This window comes from Syzygium oleosum, unplaced genomic scaffold, assembly GCF_021117445.2.
Source record: "Syzygium oleosum isolate NSW1041296 unplaced genomic scaffold, Sole_v2.1 Sole_v2.49, whole genome shotgun sequence".
Taxonomy (NCBI): Eukaryota; Viridiplantae; Streptophyta; class Magnoliopsida; order Myrtales; family Myrtaceae; genus Syzygium; species Syzygium oleosum.
The window spans coordinates 19,551-37,059 of NW_026607533.1; the positions used below are offsets into that span (position 1 = coordinate 19,551).

Below are 17,509 nucleotides of genomic sequence, written 5' to 3' on the forward strand. Positions count from 1 at the left end.
TTGCAGACTTTAAGAGAAAAACGCACTGTATGCTAAGTTTAGCAAGTGCGAGTTCTGGCTCAATTGAGTAGCATTTCTTGGGTATGTGATCTCTGGAGAAGGAATCTCAGTAGATCCAGCAAAGATTAAGGCTTTGCAGTCTACGGACCCAGAAACTTAGAAGATTCTGGAGATGGATGCTACTAAGAGGAAACCGGACTTCCAAGTATCTGAGGATGGGATCTTGAAGTTCCGAGGACGATTGTGCGTGCCTGACGATGCGGAACTTAAGGAACAGATTTTATCGGAAGCGCATCGTAGTAGTTATAGCCTCGACCACGGTAGCACCAAAATGTATCAGAATCTGAGGTAGTACTACTGGTGGAATAGTATGAAGATAGACATCGCTAAGCACGTGTCTAAGTGCCTGACGTGCCAACAAGTGAAAGCGCAATATTGTAAACCCGGAGGGTTGTTGCGACCTTTGGAAATCCCGAAGTGGAAATGGGAGCATATCACTATGGATTTTATGATGGAATTGCCAAGGAGCCAAAGAGGCCATAATTCTATATGGGTAATTGTCGATAGATTGATCAAGTCGGCACATTTCTTAGCAGTGCGAAAGGACTTTACATTGGATCGATATGCTAAATTGTATGTGCAACAAATCGTTTGATTGCATGGGGTACCAGTGACGATTACGTCGGACCGTGATCCTAGGTTCACCGCCAATGTTTGGAAAAGTCTGCAGACGGCATTAGGATCAAAGCTGCAGTTTAGCACAACTTATCATCCGCAAACGGATTGACAGACTGAGAGGACGATTCAGACTTTAGAGGATATGCTTCGGGCATGTGTGCTTGATTTTCAAGGTAAGTGGGAAGAACAATTGCCCTTAGTAGAATTTGCATATAATAACAGTTTTCAGTAGAGTATTGGGATGGCACCGTTTGAAGCGCTGTATGGCAGAGCATGTACAACGCTCGTAAGTTGGGACGAAGTTGGAGAAAGAAGTATGAACTAGACCCGACTCATGTGTTAAATTATGAAGAAATAGAAGTTGACGACAGGGTGTCGTATGTTGAAAGACCAATAAGGATCGAGGATCGGAAAGAGCGAGTTCTGAGGAACAAGACGAGTCCGATGGTCAAGGTTGTGTAGGAACATCACGGGACAGAAAGGCGCGACTTGGGAAAGTGAGGAGCTAATACAACATCAATACCCCCATTTGTTCGAGTAGTAGGTTGAATTGTAAATTTCGAGGACGAAATTTTTGTAAGGGGGGAAGAGTTGTGATATTCCGAAATTTGCCCATTTGGGATTTATGAAATGAGTGGTTTTATGAACGTACTTGTAGCTAGGTCTGACTCGGAACTGGCCATTCCTGGGATACTAACCGTTTGGGAAGGGCTAATTAGGGATTTAAATTCGTGCGACTAAAGAAATTCGATCGTGAACTGACTTTCGACCATAGAATCATCGAGGTGACATTTTGAGCCAATGTAGGCCGATCTTAGGATAGTTATGGGCCGGTTCGTCATTGTCATACGAGTGGATCATGGGTGATTCCATTTGACCACGAGATGAGTTGACGAACAATCCAGAACCTATACCGAACGATCGCGCCCGTCAGAACTAGCGATCGATCCTCGCGATTACATTAACAACCGAGGTCGTCACGATCCGAACGAACTTGCACGTGACTTGATTTAGTATCAGTCACGGGTCGAATATGCGAATTTCCCCGAAAGCCGCCTGTTAGTCCGAGACACGCTCAAGTTACGTTATTTAAAATTCAGTTATTAAATTAGAGATCAATTTGGGTATTGAAAATTTAGGAAGTCACGATAGGATATTTGGACGACGTTGTTATTAGCATGTTCAGTCTTGGATTTTCCCGGATCCTTCAGAAAAAATTAAATTTCGGCGAAGGATGGAAAATGACCGTTTTACCCTTAAGAGTTTATTAAGGACAAGCGTTAAAGGAGAAGGGCATTTTGGTCATTTTGCCCTAACTTTACAAATGGACAATTTTGCCCTTGGAATTTTGTGAAATTCCCAAATTGCCTTGGATATTTTTGGAAAAGATTTGATCTCGGCCGTCGATCTCAGGATAAGAACGAATCTCGGCCGTTGATTGAAAAGTAGAGAGAGGGGCAAAATGGTCATTTTGGCCATAAAGGGAATTCAATTATTGGGTGCATTATTTAGACCCATTTTCTCTCTCTCACCTCTCATTTCTCTCCCCTCCCTCGTGGCAAACTCTCTCTCTCCCCTCTCCCACTCACTGATCGCCCTCTCTCCCTCTTGGCCACGCCGCCGCCACGTCACCGTCTGCCCGATCGCCGTCCGCCGTCGCCGAACCGCTCTCCGTCGCCGTGAGGCCGCCTACCGCCACCCCTTTTCACTCTAGCCGAGCTAGCCTAGAGTCCAAGTAAGTTGCAATCTAACACTTGCCTAGGACATCGGGTATTATCAGACTCGTTTAGACGCGGTTTAGGGCAGTTTAGGGGTTGATTAGGGTGTTGACCATGGTTGTTGGTGGTTGATCATGGCTGTTAGTGGCTGTTGCGCGTTGGATTAGACATCTGGGAATGAGTTTTGTGGGTTGGAGATCCATGGGTGTGAGCTAGAACTTGAATCTTGGTTGTTTAGTTCAAAACTCGGATTCGTGACTACTGTACCCATCCGGTTTACTTTTTTTGTGGAGAATTTTGTGGGCCAAATTTAAGGAAGTTTTCTTCGTGAAAGTTGCTCCCGACATCTTGAAGTATAACATATTTTAAATTTGGAATTTTTTAAGGCCATTTGGGTCCCACAAAAACCCATTTTCAGACCGTCTTAAAATTGCCTGGAACACTGTTCATCCCGACCTTCTTGTCTTGTCGAATTTTTATAAAATTTTCCAGATCTATTTTCAATAAACTTCCTCACAAAAGTTGTTGGCAACTTTCATTTCTATGACATATAAAAATTTCAAAGATTTTCAAGGTGATTTGGGTGTTCAAAGAAATGTATTTTGAGGACAAAATAGTCTGTTAGAGCAAACTGATTTTGGTTGGATTTCGAGGGATAAAAAGGCATGGTTACAAAATCAACCGGATTTCGTGTTCTTCATAAGAAATGTTTATCAAGATGTTTTTTATAATATATCAAAAATTTAGAATTTTTAGAGTTCGTTTACTATTTATTTTGATGGGATTTCGGTCACTGTGTAAACTGCCCAGATATACCCTGATTCTATGGATGTTCATTTTTATGAGCGGAATGGTGGGGTTGTCGAGGTTAAATAGTTGCTGCCCTCGTGACTGGAATTGATGCTTGAATGTGTGTTTGTATGTGAGCTGAATTGAAATGGTTGAATTGGGTGCATTTAATTAATGTTCGAGTATGTGAACGTGTGAGATTGAGGCGTGTGATGTGCGTGTGATCACTAAAAATTCCTGAGGTGTGTTTACGCGGGGTACAGATAAAATACGGTATGTTGGTATGTTCGTGTGATCACTAAATCCCTGAGGTGTGTTTACGCGGGGAATTGAACCGGCCTAAGGCGTGTTTACGCGAGTCGTGATACGATTGTGGGATCGGACCGAGGCGTGTTATGCTCGGGTTGCAATCATGTAGGCCTGATGCGTGTTTACGCGGGCTGAGGAAAGAAAGTGAGTGGGATCGGACCGAGGCGTGTTATGCTCGGGTCGCGATCATGTAGGCTTGATGTGTGTTTACGCGGGCTGAGGAAAGAAAGTGAGAGTGGGGTCGGACTGAGGCGTGTTTACGCTGGTCGCGATCATGTAGGCCTGATGCGTGTTTACACGGGCTAAGGAAAGTGATCGAGCACGAGATGGTGCGATGTGGCAAGTTAAATGAAAATGATGTGGTGGTGCGTGAACGAGTATGAATTGTGGAGTTCGGGAATGTGGTGTGTTTGACATGTGCCTTCGTGCATGAGATTGGTTGGAAAGTGCATGTGATTTGTAAATGTGAATGTAAGACTAACGTGCAGGTTGCGTGTATTGAGAACCAGGTAAGTACGATTGTGTGGACGTTATTTGTGTGTTGCTTGATTAGGTGTCTGGACTTGTCTGGAATACGTGGTAGCCTAGGTAGGGTTTAGGTTGTATACTTATTGAGAAGTGTCTCATGGTTGTATCAACCAAACCGTTTCAAAGCACCCACCCGAGCCATGAACCTTCCGTTGCCGCCGCCGTAGCGTTTTGGGATTGTTATGCACACTGATCATGATGTTGTAGAATACCCAATCGAGATTGAGGCCGATTCGGAGCAATCGGATGAACATGTGCCTGATGAAGATTCGGACGAGGATTCCGAAGAGAGTGAGTCAGAGTGGACGCCATCTAGAGGGCATAGGGTTTAGTTTTGGAGCTGAGGAAGAGTTTGGAAGTGTCCCATTTTTGGTGTAGTGCTTACCCAGGCTATTAATCTTTTTGTGATTTCGATGATTTGCAGTTCAGTAGTTCAGTGTGCATATTTTACTTTGTGGTTTGTAAATGGCAGTTGTGGGATAAGTTTATATTGTATATGGATATTGTACTTAAATTGAGGTATAGTATAAGATTTGGTGGTTTGGCAATTTATTCTCCCTAGTACCTCTGGTAAATCATTGTCTGGGTGTTTGTTGTTTTCGCCACGATTAAACTATGATGGGTTCGTTTGGGTCGGCAACATATCCTAGGATGTCGCACTAGTTCGACCAAAGAGGGATGTCGCGTGCTCGATGGGATTCGGGGCGTGACATCTATTCCCAATTTTTTTTCATTTAATTATAAAAATGTTAGTGGAGATTTAACAATTCATGTTTGGATAAAACTAGATTTTTGCAAGGACTTAACTGATTAAGATATTTTAAGATGGCCTAAAAAAATCCAACGTAATAGTTAGTCAAAGATAAATGGCTGGAAATGGCAACAGAAAGTTCCACCGGTTTATAACTCATAATATGAGAAGGTTGGTAGTAAATCTATGGCCATTACAATAAACAAGTGCATAGATCATTTAAGCTTTAGGGCGTAGGGCGTAAGATTTTGGGTGTAGGGTCTAGGGTTTGGGTAGGTTTAGGGTGTAAGGTGTAGGGATTATGGTGTAGGGCGTAGGGTTTAGCATTGAGGTTTAAGGTTTTTAGGGTTTAAGATTTAAAATCTAGGTTACGCTGAGCTTGTTTCTCTAAAATGACCTTATTTCTCTTTTTGTTCCAGAGAACCAAAAAATAGATATTTTTATTCCAAATCTATTTCCTAGCTACTGGTCTATTCTGGGGAATAGAAAAATTAACTGACGTACATAGACATATTTATGTTCTTTTTCTATTCCGGAGAACAAAAGAACAGAAAAATAGAGAAACAAAAATGTTACCAAACAAGCCCTTAGTAGCCGGTACAGGATTTCTTATCTTTGAGAAATAACTTGTATATGTCTATGAAAATAGACAAGGACACTGAAGATGCAGGGGGAAGCCTCTGTAAGACTCGTTTAGATCCATCCACGTTCGAGCAAATTATAACTTTGCCCAATAAGATTATACATATGAAAACTTCATCCCAATAACCAATTTATTCGTTCCCCAAAATGCAAAAATAAAATAAAATAATAAAACCAAATTGAATGGAACGACTCCTATGGAAATTAGAATAAAACCAAGCACCCAAAAACTCGAGATTTGGTCAAGGAGTCGAATACACAGCGCTTCAACCAGCCTGTGTGGGATGAACCATGTCCCAGAAGAAGGAAGGAAGCACTAGGATCCTCGCACACCATGTACTTCTTCATCCCGTTCGCGTCCACATTCCCGAAATTGTGCTCGCTGCTCACCCCCATACAACATGGCTTCATTGGATTCTTAAATGCCGTCGAATTCTCTGCAGAAATGACAAGAACTAAATGTCAGACAAAGAGAACTGAGAATCACATCCACGTAGGAAGAATTTGCATATCAATGGCCGAAGTGAAAGCGCTGTAAAGATCGAACGTGACAAAAGTGGAAAAGCTAGGTTCATTGTTCAGCTTCTCCGCCACGTCCTTCAGCATCTGGCTGTGGTAGTTGACACTACCTTGATGATGAAGGGTGGCAGCCCCTGTTACTGTTAGTGTCATCAAATTATTACATACCACGAATCATGCTAGAACATAGTCGCATTATGACACGTAAATAGCTTGTTTTCGGCCAGAGTGAAATGGCACTCATCCCATCTCAATAGTGTTGACACCTGAGTTTGTGTTGACAACAATCAAGTGCACATTTTATAGAGAAAAAGGATATGATCAAAACAAAAAAGAGAAAAAGGAAAAAGATAACAATATATGTGTATATAATAATTAAAGCAACGCAGTATGATAGTCCATCTCGTGAGACCCAAGTCAGTTACTGTCCCTTGAACCTTAAATTCTAATCCACACTCAAACCGAGCTTCACGAGAAATCAATAAAGGAGTTTGACTCACGGTGATAGACGTGGGAAGGAGGAGCATGCACTAAATTCTCAATGTCTCTCCTTTCTCATGAAAATCTTGTACCAACGATATGTTTGAAAGAAAAGTCCAAAAAAAAAAAAAAAAACGATATGTTTGAAAGAAATGTCCACTTTTAGTCTTTTTCCTTCGTTTTCATTTATAGCTTTTAGCCACAAACTTTTACTTATATCAAACAGTAAAGATATCTTCACAGTTAAATATGGAAATTTATCCAAGCGAGTTGCTTTCCGTAAACGGCTCAAACACGAGTCATAATTTAACAGACAATGAACATGAATTTCATAGTTGATGACTGGCATCCACGAATGTTCAAGCATGAGCAGAGATGGCTTTGGGAATATTTGGATAGAAATTTTAATGCCTCAACAGCAACGAGAATAATCCATCTGCAAACATATAATCATTTACATCCAGAAAACTGTCATGCTTTGGGAAAAACTTGTACCTATTTTCAAATCGAGGATGATCAAGATCAAGAGGTTATTGTTTGATTTGGGAGAAAAAATTAGTTTTTTCATCATATTATTTGATGAATAATTTGAAATCTATGTCGAATTGGTAGATAATTTCAATCAAATGAAGTTCGTCAGAATACATTATAGTTTCTTCATTTTCTCTTGTATAAGATCTCAACTGTTAATATAAGAGCATAGCAAAGTCATCCTATTTGAGAGAAAGTAATCTACTATCACTTTTATGGCTCTCATCTCACGGCTTCATACTTCCATCTTCTCTACCATTAATTAACTCATAAAGTGTTAGTTGATTAATCGTGACTTAATCTGAGAACACGAATTCGGTACTTAAAAAACACACCAAGTTCGAATGTTGATTTGATTACAATGAAAGATAGATGATTGTTTATAAAGTTAGATAGAAAGATATGCTCGCATGAAGAGACGAAACTTTTAAGTCGAGAAAAAATAAAATGAACTAATTTTTTTAAGGAAGTTAAACTGTTTATCAATGATTTGATCAAGAAAAAACTAATGTCGTTATCGGACTTAATTTTTTTTTTATCTTGTTTTAAAATATGAAATAATTTAGTAATAAAAAACTAATTCGATCAAGAAAAATCAACTCTGCCAAAGTAAAAGCCTATCAACAAAATAATATTTAGAATTTATAACTTCATATATACGTGAATAGCATTATTAGTGGGGGCTTGGCGAATAAAGTGTGTACATGACATCTTCTCTATACACCACAACAATGAAATGCATATCAAATACGATAGAGATTATCAGTACTAATTGTATCATTTGACAATAATATCATAGAATTCATATTTCTCACCCTAAATTTGATTTTCATGTAATAAATAAATTTAGAACGATAGGATAAATCATTTAGATTAGGATTTCATTAAGTAATATTCTAAAAAAATAAAAGAAAAAATACATAATAAAAAATATACATTAATGGGTTGATTTGGAAATATAAAAGAACTGAAGTACAATTTGAGGCTTAAACGATAAGTGGAAAGACAAAAGATAATTCCATAAAATCTGATATTTGTTTGGGAGAAAAGAAGTTGAATATTTTTGAGAAAAGAAAACCCCAAAAAAGGAAGAAAACACCCGTGCTGCCATGGAGGGTTTCAACCTTCCAAATTGAGAGCCACGCCTATAGATCTGACGGCACAGCTGGTCCATCGCTGTGAGCCTCAACGGTGAGGTTGATATCTCGACGGCCATGGATGAGTCGTCGAAACGGGCAACGGCTGCCATCTCAAAAAACAAAAATATGAAAGCAGAGGCATGGTGATTGGGCTCAGTCCGGACGAATGCGAAAATGGAGCATACTATACAAGGACCATGGCGGACTGCAGAACTTGAATGAACGTGACGAGTGTTTTGAAGACCAAGCAATTTGTGCATATATACGAACGACAGATTGACTTCTTAATCTGGCTTCAAGGGATGTGAAAGGATTCTTCTAGCAGTATAAGCACCAAGCCATTTGGAATGGTTCAGGGTAAGTCGTCCTTGGCCGGTCTAGACAAGCGATTTCATAAGAGGGGAGCTTCTACATGTTCAAAACTAAAGATTTGATTTCCAAGCCGTGAAACGGACGAAATGACCCTCTCATCCCACTCATCCATTCAACTGAGACAGCATGTCGCATGTATCATCGTGATGTTTCGTTAAATTGCAACACAGTTATTTTAAAAGCTTAAACTTTTTAGCCCAAATCATGATTTAGTTCGAATACTTTAATACTCCCCTTTGCGAGTAGGCTAGACTTCGCTCGAGTCTATGATATGAGAATATATAACACGGGAGGTTGAAAAGGTTCGAATTGAGAATCGCCAGCTTTGATATTGTGTGAGATGTTGTGAAACTACATCCAACTATTCTAATAATACGAGCTATTGAAGGAAGAGACGGTTGAATGTAAATACTTTAGCAATCATCATTAATGTAATGCAATAGGAAAGCAACTATAGAATGAGCCAAATCCACTAAGGCAAATATATATATTTGTTTCTGCAAATTAATCTTTACCGCCACCATCCAAAGGCGGACTAGCAGAGGCCCCGCTCGTCGTTCTGTCCTCTTCCGAGTCATCCAAAATGCACCTCTCAACTCCAACACAATAAATGGAAACGAGAATAATCCAGGATAGCAGAAGACGGATAGGACGATGGTCACTCCTAAAGAGGGGGAAGAACTCCAGAAATGAAGGATAGTACTGTGATAATGCAGAACCGGTGATAATGAGGAGAAAAACGTATCCCAAAAGTAAAATCGTGCTAGCAAGCGGTGGACATTGTCGGGAGGGCAATTGATAATGCAGAACCGGTGATAAGGGAGTTTGCCAACTGTCAAGGTGACGCCAGTTAAGAAAGCGGCGGACATTGTCGGGAGGGCAATTGATAGCGACACTGTTGCACGCCTGCATGCAGTTTTTGCTAAGTGGACGTCGCTGTGGTACGCTAACAGGAGGCCGACAACCGAAATCATTGGGCAAACCATCGCGATGGTGTTGCAAATCGCGAAGACCTGGAACATTCTCTTGTCCGGCATCGTAGCCATGCCGCGGTAATCTTTTGAGGCCGTGTCTGAGCCGTTAAATCCTCCAGGAACTGCGAAACCAGCTGCGAAAGTCACAGTGGTCACCAGCGTTGCCACCAACAGAGGGGTATTGGTATCATCCCTCAGTCGGTCCAGGTTTGGCAACTTTTCGTTCACACCCAAAATTGGCAACGCTTTATCTCGAGCTTCGGGCTTAAGTATGATTAGATCTGAGCTTATAGGTGACGCGCTTCGCAACAGCGTGAATGCCAACAGCTGAGATCGGAAACGTAAGAAAAGGAAAGAAAGAACAAATTGTTACTGAATCGATAACAGGAACGAACTCTGGAGTACTCATTTAAAGGGAAACTTTTACTGCTAAAGAGGCAGTGTCTGCTCATTTTGAGGAATTAACACTACAGTAACAAGTTCATCGCAAATGAGAAAAGAGGCAAGAATGAAATGTATACGGTTCACCTTTGTCATTGGTTGACTTACTGATAATGTAATGAGATTATGCCATGTTTAGAGACCTCTGGCTTTTTAAGAAAAAAAAGATTTCAACATTGACAACCCCTGATCTTATTTATAGGCTCAATTAATCGAGACATATTACAATTTATCTCAGCATTTGTCAGAGATATTCACTTGTTTCTATCCGCGGACGTATTCTGATGCCGAAGCGTGATAGAAATTAGGCTAAACAGAAGAATCGAAACGATAACGAGGAACAAACTGTTCTCTCAATCGATTAACAATCGATAAGTTTTCAAAACATCCAAAAACTACTGCCTCTCAAAACCCTAAAAACGAGTTTATAAAGGGTGTTAACCCTAATGACAAAAAAAAAAGAAGCAAAAATACAAAAATACCCTTAATTCGAAAATTACTAAAATAATTAAAAAAAACCATCTAAACGACCCCGAATCGTGAAAATCCATCGTTACTCGTAGCTAAAAGCTACGTGTATTGATCAGCACGCCGTTTCGCTTCAGCCGACCAAATTTGAGCTCAATCTGATATTGTTGACTTCAAGCCCGCCGGTTCATCCAGTCGCATAACGGGTCCGCCAGTCCCCTAGGTGCATCATCCTCCCCTGCTAGAGAAAGATTCGTCCTCGAATCTGCTTCGTCTTCATTGTCGTCAATCTCTTCAGGGTCTTCTTCCTCTTGATGTAGTAAGGTGACAAATCTGCTACATTAAAAGTTCCGAAACATTGTGCTCACCCAGCAACCCGGTGGTAACTCTTCCGGTACGACATCGCTGAGACTCCTCAAGCAAGGGCAGAACTTGGGTAGGAATTTCGGGACTGTCAGAATTCCGCTCCATCACCACAATGGCAAAAAGCTCAGGCGCGTTCACTGCCTCTTCTAGAAATTCTGACCTGGACAGCAGATTATTCTTCACTTCCTTTCTCAAATCTGAAGGACCTAGGGTAATGGTTCGACCATCCTTCTTGAAGGTATAAGTATTTCTGAAACCATCATGCTGTGTCTTTCTGTCAAACTGCCACGGCCTCCCCAATAAAATATGGCAAGCATCCATTGGGACTACATCACACCACACCTCATCGATGTAATTTTTTCCAATCGAAAATTGCACAAGACACCTTTTGCTCACCTTCACCTCGTTCCCTTTTCTAAGCCACGACAGCTTGTATGGTTGAGGATGATCTTCTGTTTTTAACCCCAACTTTTCCACCATAGTCGTGGACACCACATTCTCGCAACTCCCACCATCTATTATCATGCTGCATACTTTTCCTCTACTAGTGCACTTAGTATAAAAAATATTATGTCTAAGCCACGACTCATCATCTACTACAGCAACATTTAATATTCTTCTAACGACTAGGGACTCACCAGAATCAGTATAGACAATATCTTCCTGTTCCGCATCCGCATCCTCTTCTTCGCCTTTAGATTCATCATAAACTGGACCTTCATCAAAGACTGGATTATCAACAAGCGTCACAATCTGTCGGTTCGGACAATCAGCAGAAAAATGCCCGAATCCCTGACACTTGAAACACCGCTTGGCTGCAGTTCCTCCCCTGCTAGTTCCAGCACTACTCTGCCCCTCATTGGATGCAGGTTTAGAACTCACATCCTTAACTGTGGCCGGTGTCGAATTTACTGCAGATGTTCCCGCTTTTCCTTGGGATTCTTTATCTGACCACTTGGAACTGCTACCTGACCATTTAGAATTACCGCTCTTTCTTTTACACTGACCTTCCACCTTCAAGGCCAACCTGCACACATCCTCACAGGTCCAATATTGCTGTAATTGGACAACATCAGAAATTTCATATCGCAAGCCTGCCAAATATCGAGCAATTGTTTGCTCGTCTTCCTCAGCCACATCACAACGCATACGCAAACGATCAAACTCCTCGGTATACTGCTCGACCGTTAAATCTCGCTGCTTAATGTTGTGATACTCAATAAATGCCTCCTGCCTATAATGAGTAGGTAAAAATTTCTTTTGCAACAATTTCTTCATCTTATCCTAGCGATTTACTTTTGATTTCCCCTCTCTAGCACGCTGCCTTTTCACATGCTCCCACCATATCGAGGCATGTTTTCGTAGCCTAATAGCCACTAATTTAACTTTCTGCTCCTCAGTTAGGTCTTTAAGATCAAAAATCTGTTCTACCGTATGCAACCAATCAATAAACTCATCAGGATGAGCCTTACATTAAACTCGGGAATCTCGATCTTCATTCCGAAATTTTGTGAACAACGCTGATTTCCAGGTCGTACTCCTCGATTCCGCCCCTGGTTCAGAACCCCGAAAGGGTTTACGTTCTCCTCTTCATCATCGGATGAATCCTCAGATTCCGCTCCTTCTTCGGATTGAACGCCCAACCTCGCCTCCGCAAGTTGTTGCTCCAAATCCTGGATTCGTCTTCTCTGTTCTTCAATTTCTACGTCTCGCAGATCTCTTAGACGCGGTTGATCGTCTGCTTCAGGAACTCCTCCACGCCCTCGGCCACCACGAGCCCGCCGTCCACGACCGCGATTCTGTTCAGCCATTGATTCAAGCAACCTGTGCTCTGATACCAATTGATGCCGAAGCGCGATAGAAATTAGGCTAAACAGAAGAATCAAAACGATAACGAGGAACAAACTGTTCTCTCAATCGATTAACAATCGATAAGTTTTCAAAACATCCAAAAACTACTGCCTCTCAAAATCCTAAAAACGAGTTTATAAAGGGTGTTAACCCTAATGACAAAAAAAAATGCAAAAATACAAAAATACCCTTAATTCGAAAATTACTAAAATAATTAAAAAAAACCATCTAAACGACCCAGAATCGCGAAAATCCATCGTTAATTATAGCTAAAAGCTACATGTATTGATCAGCACGCCGTTTCGCTTCAGCCAATCAAATTTGAGCTCAATCTGACATTGTTGACTTCAAGCCCGCCGGTTCGTCCAGTCGCATAACGGGTCCGCCAGTCCCCTAGGTGCATCATATTCATGGGCAAAATTTAAGTACCACCTATTAAGGCTAAATTGGAGACTTGTACAATATTAATCCTAGAGGAATCTCAGCTATTCTAGAAGATTGATCAATGCTTCAACAATGCTATCGACTGGGAGACATAATGATGTGAATACGAGATCTGCGCTTAACAAAGGTATTACTCTGAAAATTTCGAGTAAGTTGATAAATAAAATAGTGACCGTTCATGTTACCTACCTTTTGTAACGTAGGCTCCCTTTGTAAGTGATCTAGAGCAATGTTAAGAGCAGTTGAGCATTCGTGGTTGAGAAGGGAGGGATTAATTCTTTCATCCAGCAGAAGAGGAATCAAAGCGGTGGGTTGTAAATACATCGCTGCCAAGTGTAGAGGTGTATTTCTAGCATGATCTCTTTCATTTATCATAAACCCCAAATCTGGATGTCTGAGTATATGTCTCACCGCTGAAGCTCTCCCGTATTTTCCTGCCACATGAAGAATGGTTTGTCCTCGCCTATTTACCGATTGGGATACCGGATATAGCTTCTCTGTTAGTGCAACATGACCCATCTTGCTCACAATATGAATGGGAAGATTTCCATTCTCGTCCCATTCTCGGGCCAAATATTCATTTTCTGGTTGTAAGACATCATACACAGAGGCCCGATTCAAGAAAGCTGCTAAGTGGAATACATTACCACCTTTGGAGTCGGTCATTGCAAATAGCTTCATGTTCATCTTGAGTATCTCGCCATATAAATCTGGGATCAGGAGCTTCAAATTAGGGACAACATCCGCATATACATTTTACACTGGTTGGGGCTTGGTTGGTTTTGATGTATTTTAACCCATTTTGGGATAAAGACATTTTCAATGAAACCTTAATCAATAATTGGATTCATATTCGCTGATGTGGGATTAGATTGCAATGGTGAAAGTAGTGGTGATACTATTGATTGAATGAATCAAATGCTTTGAAGGGTTTATCTAACCCATTTTCGGTTCAAAAAATTGTGGCTTCAAGCTGTGAATCTCGAAGCACTGTGACTTTCTTTCTCTAGCATGATGGAACAAAATCAAAAAATGACACAAACAATCCCTGATCTTTGGCCCAATGTGCAATGTGGTCCCTGAACTTTTAACTTGTTTAATGTCATCCGTGAATTTTTGATACATATTCAATTTAGTTCCCAAACTATATTAAAATATTCAATGTAGTCTATTCATTAATTTAAGTTTATGGATTATATTGAACAAATTAAAAGTTCAAGAGATATCCAACTACTTTAATAAGCAGGGTTTGGAATTTTTTGTGAGCCCCCGTAACATATTTGGGTAAGTATAGAGAGTTGTTGCACAGATTTGCGACGAGTTCAGTCTACACATAGATAGATATTTCCCAAAAGTAGATTTAGGTACGTACCACATTGATTATGCGCAACGGCACCATGAACGGGCAGCAAGCCTTGTATCCTCGATGGGTCGAGTGAGAGCGAAAATAAAACCTGAAGTATCTCGGAGTTGCCGGTGTCGAGGGCCAGGCACAAGGGAGATTTCTGATCCACGTTCTGCCAATACACGGGCTCCAAATCTTTCCATCAACAAATGGCGCACGAGGCCAACGTCACGAGTAAGCACGGCCTCGTGCAAAGCGGTGTTTCCATGATTGTTCTTTATCCTCAGGATGTTCTCGACGTTGGGGAGCTCTCTTGCCTGGCGAATCAACATGTCGGCGACTTCAAATGCCTTGGCCTTAGTGGCAATGTGGAGGGGGGTATTTCCCCAGTCATCTTTGGCGGCAATGAGGTCAGCATCGACATGATTAAGCAGGAGCCGTAGGATGTTGTTCTTGCCGGTTGCTGCTGCAATGTGGAGCAGTGAACCCCTCGATAGCCCCCGGAAATTGAAAAAGGCAAACGAATCAGTTTGATCGGCAAGCGTTTCGATCGTGGATCTGATATCTTCGACATTGGCGCCTTTGACATCTGCCTGTATTCTAGCAGCTACATACGCTGGATCTTGTTGCTTCGCGGCTAGCGCAGCATTATTCATTTCATTGTCTAACATTTTCAGGGAAGCTCCTCCTCAATCCTTCTTGAATCCACCTTGATCGAGGTGTCCATCGAGCCTAAGCTATGCAAGTAATGTAGTTATTGCAAGGGAACAAGGGTTGTGTAAGGAGACAGAATATTAATTCAATACGAAGTACAGCGTTTAAACTTTTATAATAATTATTATGGTCATACAAAATTTTATATGGATCCGAACAGAAAGTTTTCTAGTTTAAAAATTGTTGCACAAGATCATGGAAGCGTAAATAAATACAAATGATTCATTATGAGAAATTAACTGAAAGAAATTAATAAGATGCCACGCATTTGCGAGGTGGTTCAGTTGGAGGTAGCTACTTTACAAAAAGACATCGATAAGGTGTTTCACTTTAAACAAGCAAAAGACTATGAGTGCTCGCACAAAAAAATCCTCAAAAAAATTCATCTAAGCGTCAATTAGAGGTTGACCCTTAAAATTGCATGTGGGGTCAAAATATGTAAAAGAATTTAGTCAGATTGGCATAATTTAAAAATTGTAAAACAATTTAGTCAAATTGGCATTATTAAAAAAATGCAAAACAATAATAATTGTATGGGTATTAGTATAAATATCTTCAAGTTCAGTGGGAGCACCCCCTCTAATCAAAGAAATCTGATGCAGACAAAGGGCCATATTTTCCTATGACCTAAGTTAGACAGAACTCTCTATAGCCATACCTCCGATTGATTGATGAAGTGTTGTTTCTGTTGCGGAAGCCAAGCGATCAAACAATAAAATTAACAGAACAAGAAAATAAATCAAACACCAGATTTACGTGGTTCGGTCGTAGTGACCTACGTCCACGGGAAGAGCAGCACGGAATTCCATTATAGATCAAGTGAGATAACGAAGATTACAACTATACTCGAGTCACTCAAACACTCTAAGTGTTTTTCAAGCTCTAATTACACCCAATAACGCACACAGTATTTAGCTTCATAATTCCTCACGAAATAATTTCTCAATTTCACGGAGGAATTAATTACAAATCTTACCACAAGATTTAATTTGCTAAATCACTCACGCACGAAGAAAACGCCAGGATATAATTCCACGAAGATTCACGTCAAGCACTCGGTTCGGCGCTTCAGTTCTTCTCTGGACAAGGATGGCACGAAGACCACACTCTGCACTCTTCAACTTCTACCTCCCAAGGGTGCCCACAGTAGAATATATTATATGTGCCCAAGAGTTGACTGAGTCATGGTTTGAATCAAAAGCCACGTTGGACTTTCTTGTTCAAGCCGTAGACTCCAACATCAATTAGGAAAGAATATTTGTTTCCTCAAGCAAATATTTAACTTTTTTAATCTTTTCGATGCTTTCTTTCTTTGTTTGACATATTGACCAAAATTCAAACTCCAATAATCGGCAACATCCAAGTCCAATAGGCTTTTCAGATTAAGAAAACCATATTCATGAAAATATGACTTGGATATCTATGTGCACTTTTAGATCAAAATTATCCACAGGCTCAAACTCGAAACATATTTTAATAGTTTCCTTATCCTCTGGATTTGCTGTGAAAGCTCTTTTGACTTCGGCGAAACTGGCTGACTTGGTAACTCCTATAGTACAGGTAAAAGCACATAAGTATGGACGTCACTCAGATTTAAGTTTTGATTAAATTTGCATGTTGATAATGTCCATAACTTGCGGTCTATTAATCAGAAATATAATTGGAGGGAGTTGGTTCAAGGAAAGTACTACTTGTACACGAAATCGGCCCAATGAAACTTAAAATAAAAGACAAGTGCACCATCTAGTAGCCCACAAAATGCACTTAAACAGGTATTCCTATTACCAATAGCATGCAGGGCTTTGATAATGAGGTCTATTAGTCGATCCCTTCGTATTCCTACATAGCATCAATCCTATACTATCCATGATCAAAGAAAACTCCTGCGACCAATCTTCTATTTGGTGAATCATAAATATGGACATTACTCAATTTTAAAATTATACTAATTCGATATCTAGTTAGATAGATGAAGTTTTCTTCGACAAGGACGGAGAAAGATAAAGTCGATTGTATTATGTTTCATCTTCGCGATGAAAACTAAAATTTTCTCCTCTCATTAATCACTTTCACGACTGATCATTCACTTTAGCATCGGGGAATAAACCTGATGGAATTTTTGTAGGTCGTTTTAGCGCTTGGACCCTCCGTTCGCTATTAGCTACTGACCGCACAGATTTGGGCTTTGACAAAAGTCAACTTCAAAATAAAAACATACGTATGTATAACTATCTGGTATTGCATTTACATGCGCACAACCTAATCTTCCTGTTATATTTATTTATATAATTGATAGCTCGGTCTCTTTTACACTTGTTCTTAACTTTGGCCACAGTCTCAGTAATACAAACTCAAATCAGTCATATTGGTGGGGAAAAACTTTCCAAAGAGTTCTAAAACTATTGTATGGCGGCCAATCAGTCTTAAACCTTTCAATTATACCAATTTAA

The 17,509-nt window shown here is 40.4% G+C and overlaps 1 pseudogene; it reads right to left on the reverse strand.

Moving 5' to 3' along the window:
- Positions 1 to 8,960: 8,960 nt before the first annotated feature.
- On the reverse strand, positions 8,961 to 15,001 carry LOC115662009 (protein ACCELERATED CELL DEATH 6-like; annotated as a pseudogene).
- Positions 15,002 to 17,509: the final 2,508 nt, after the last annotated feature.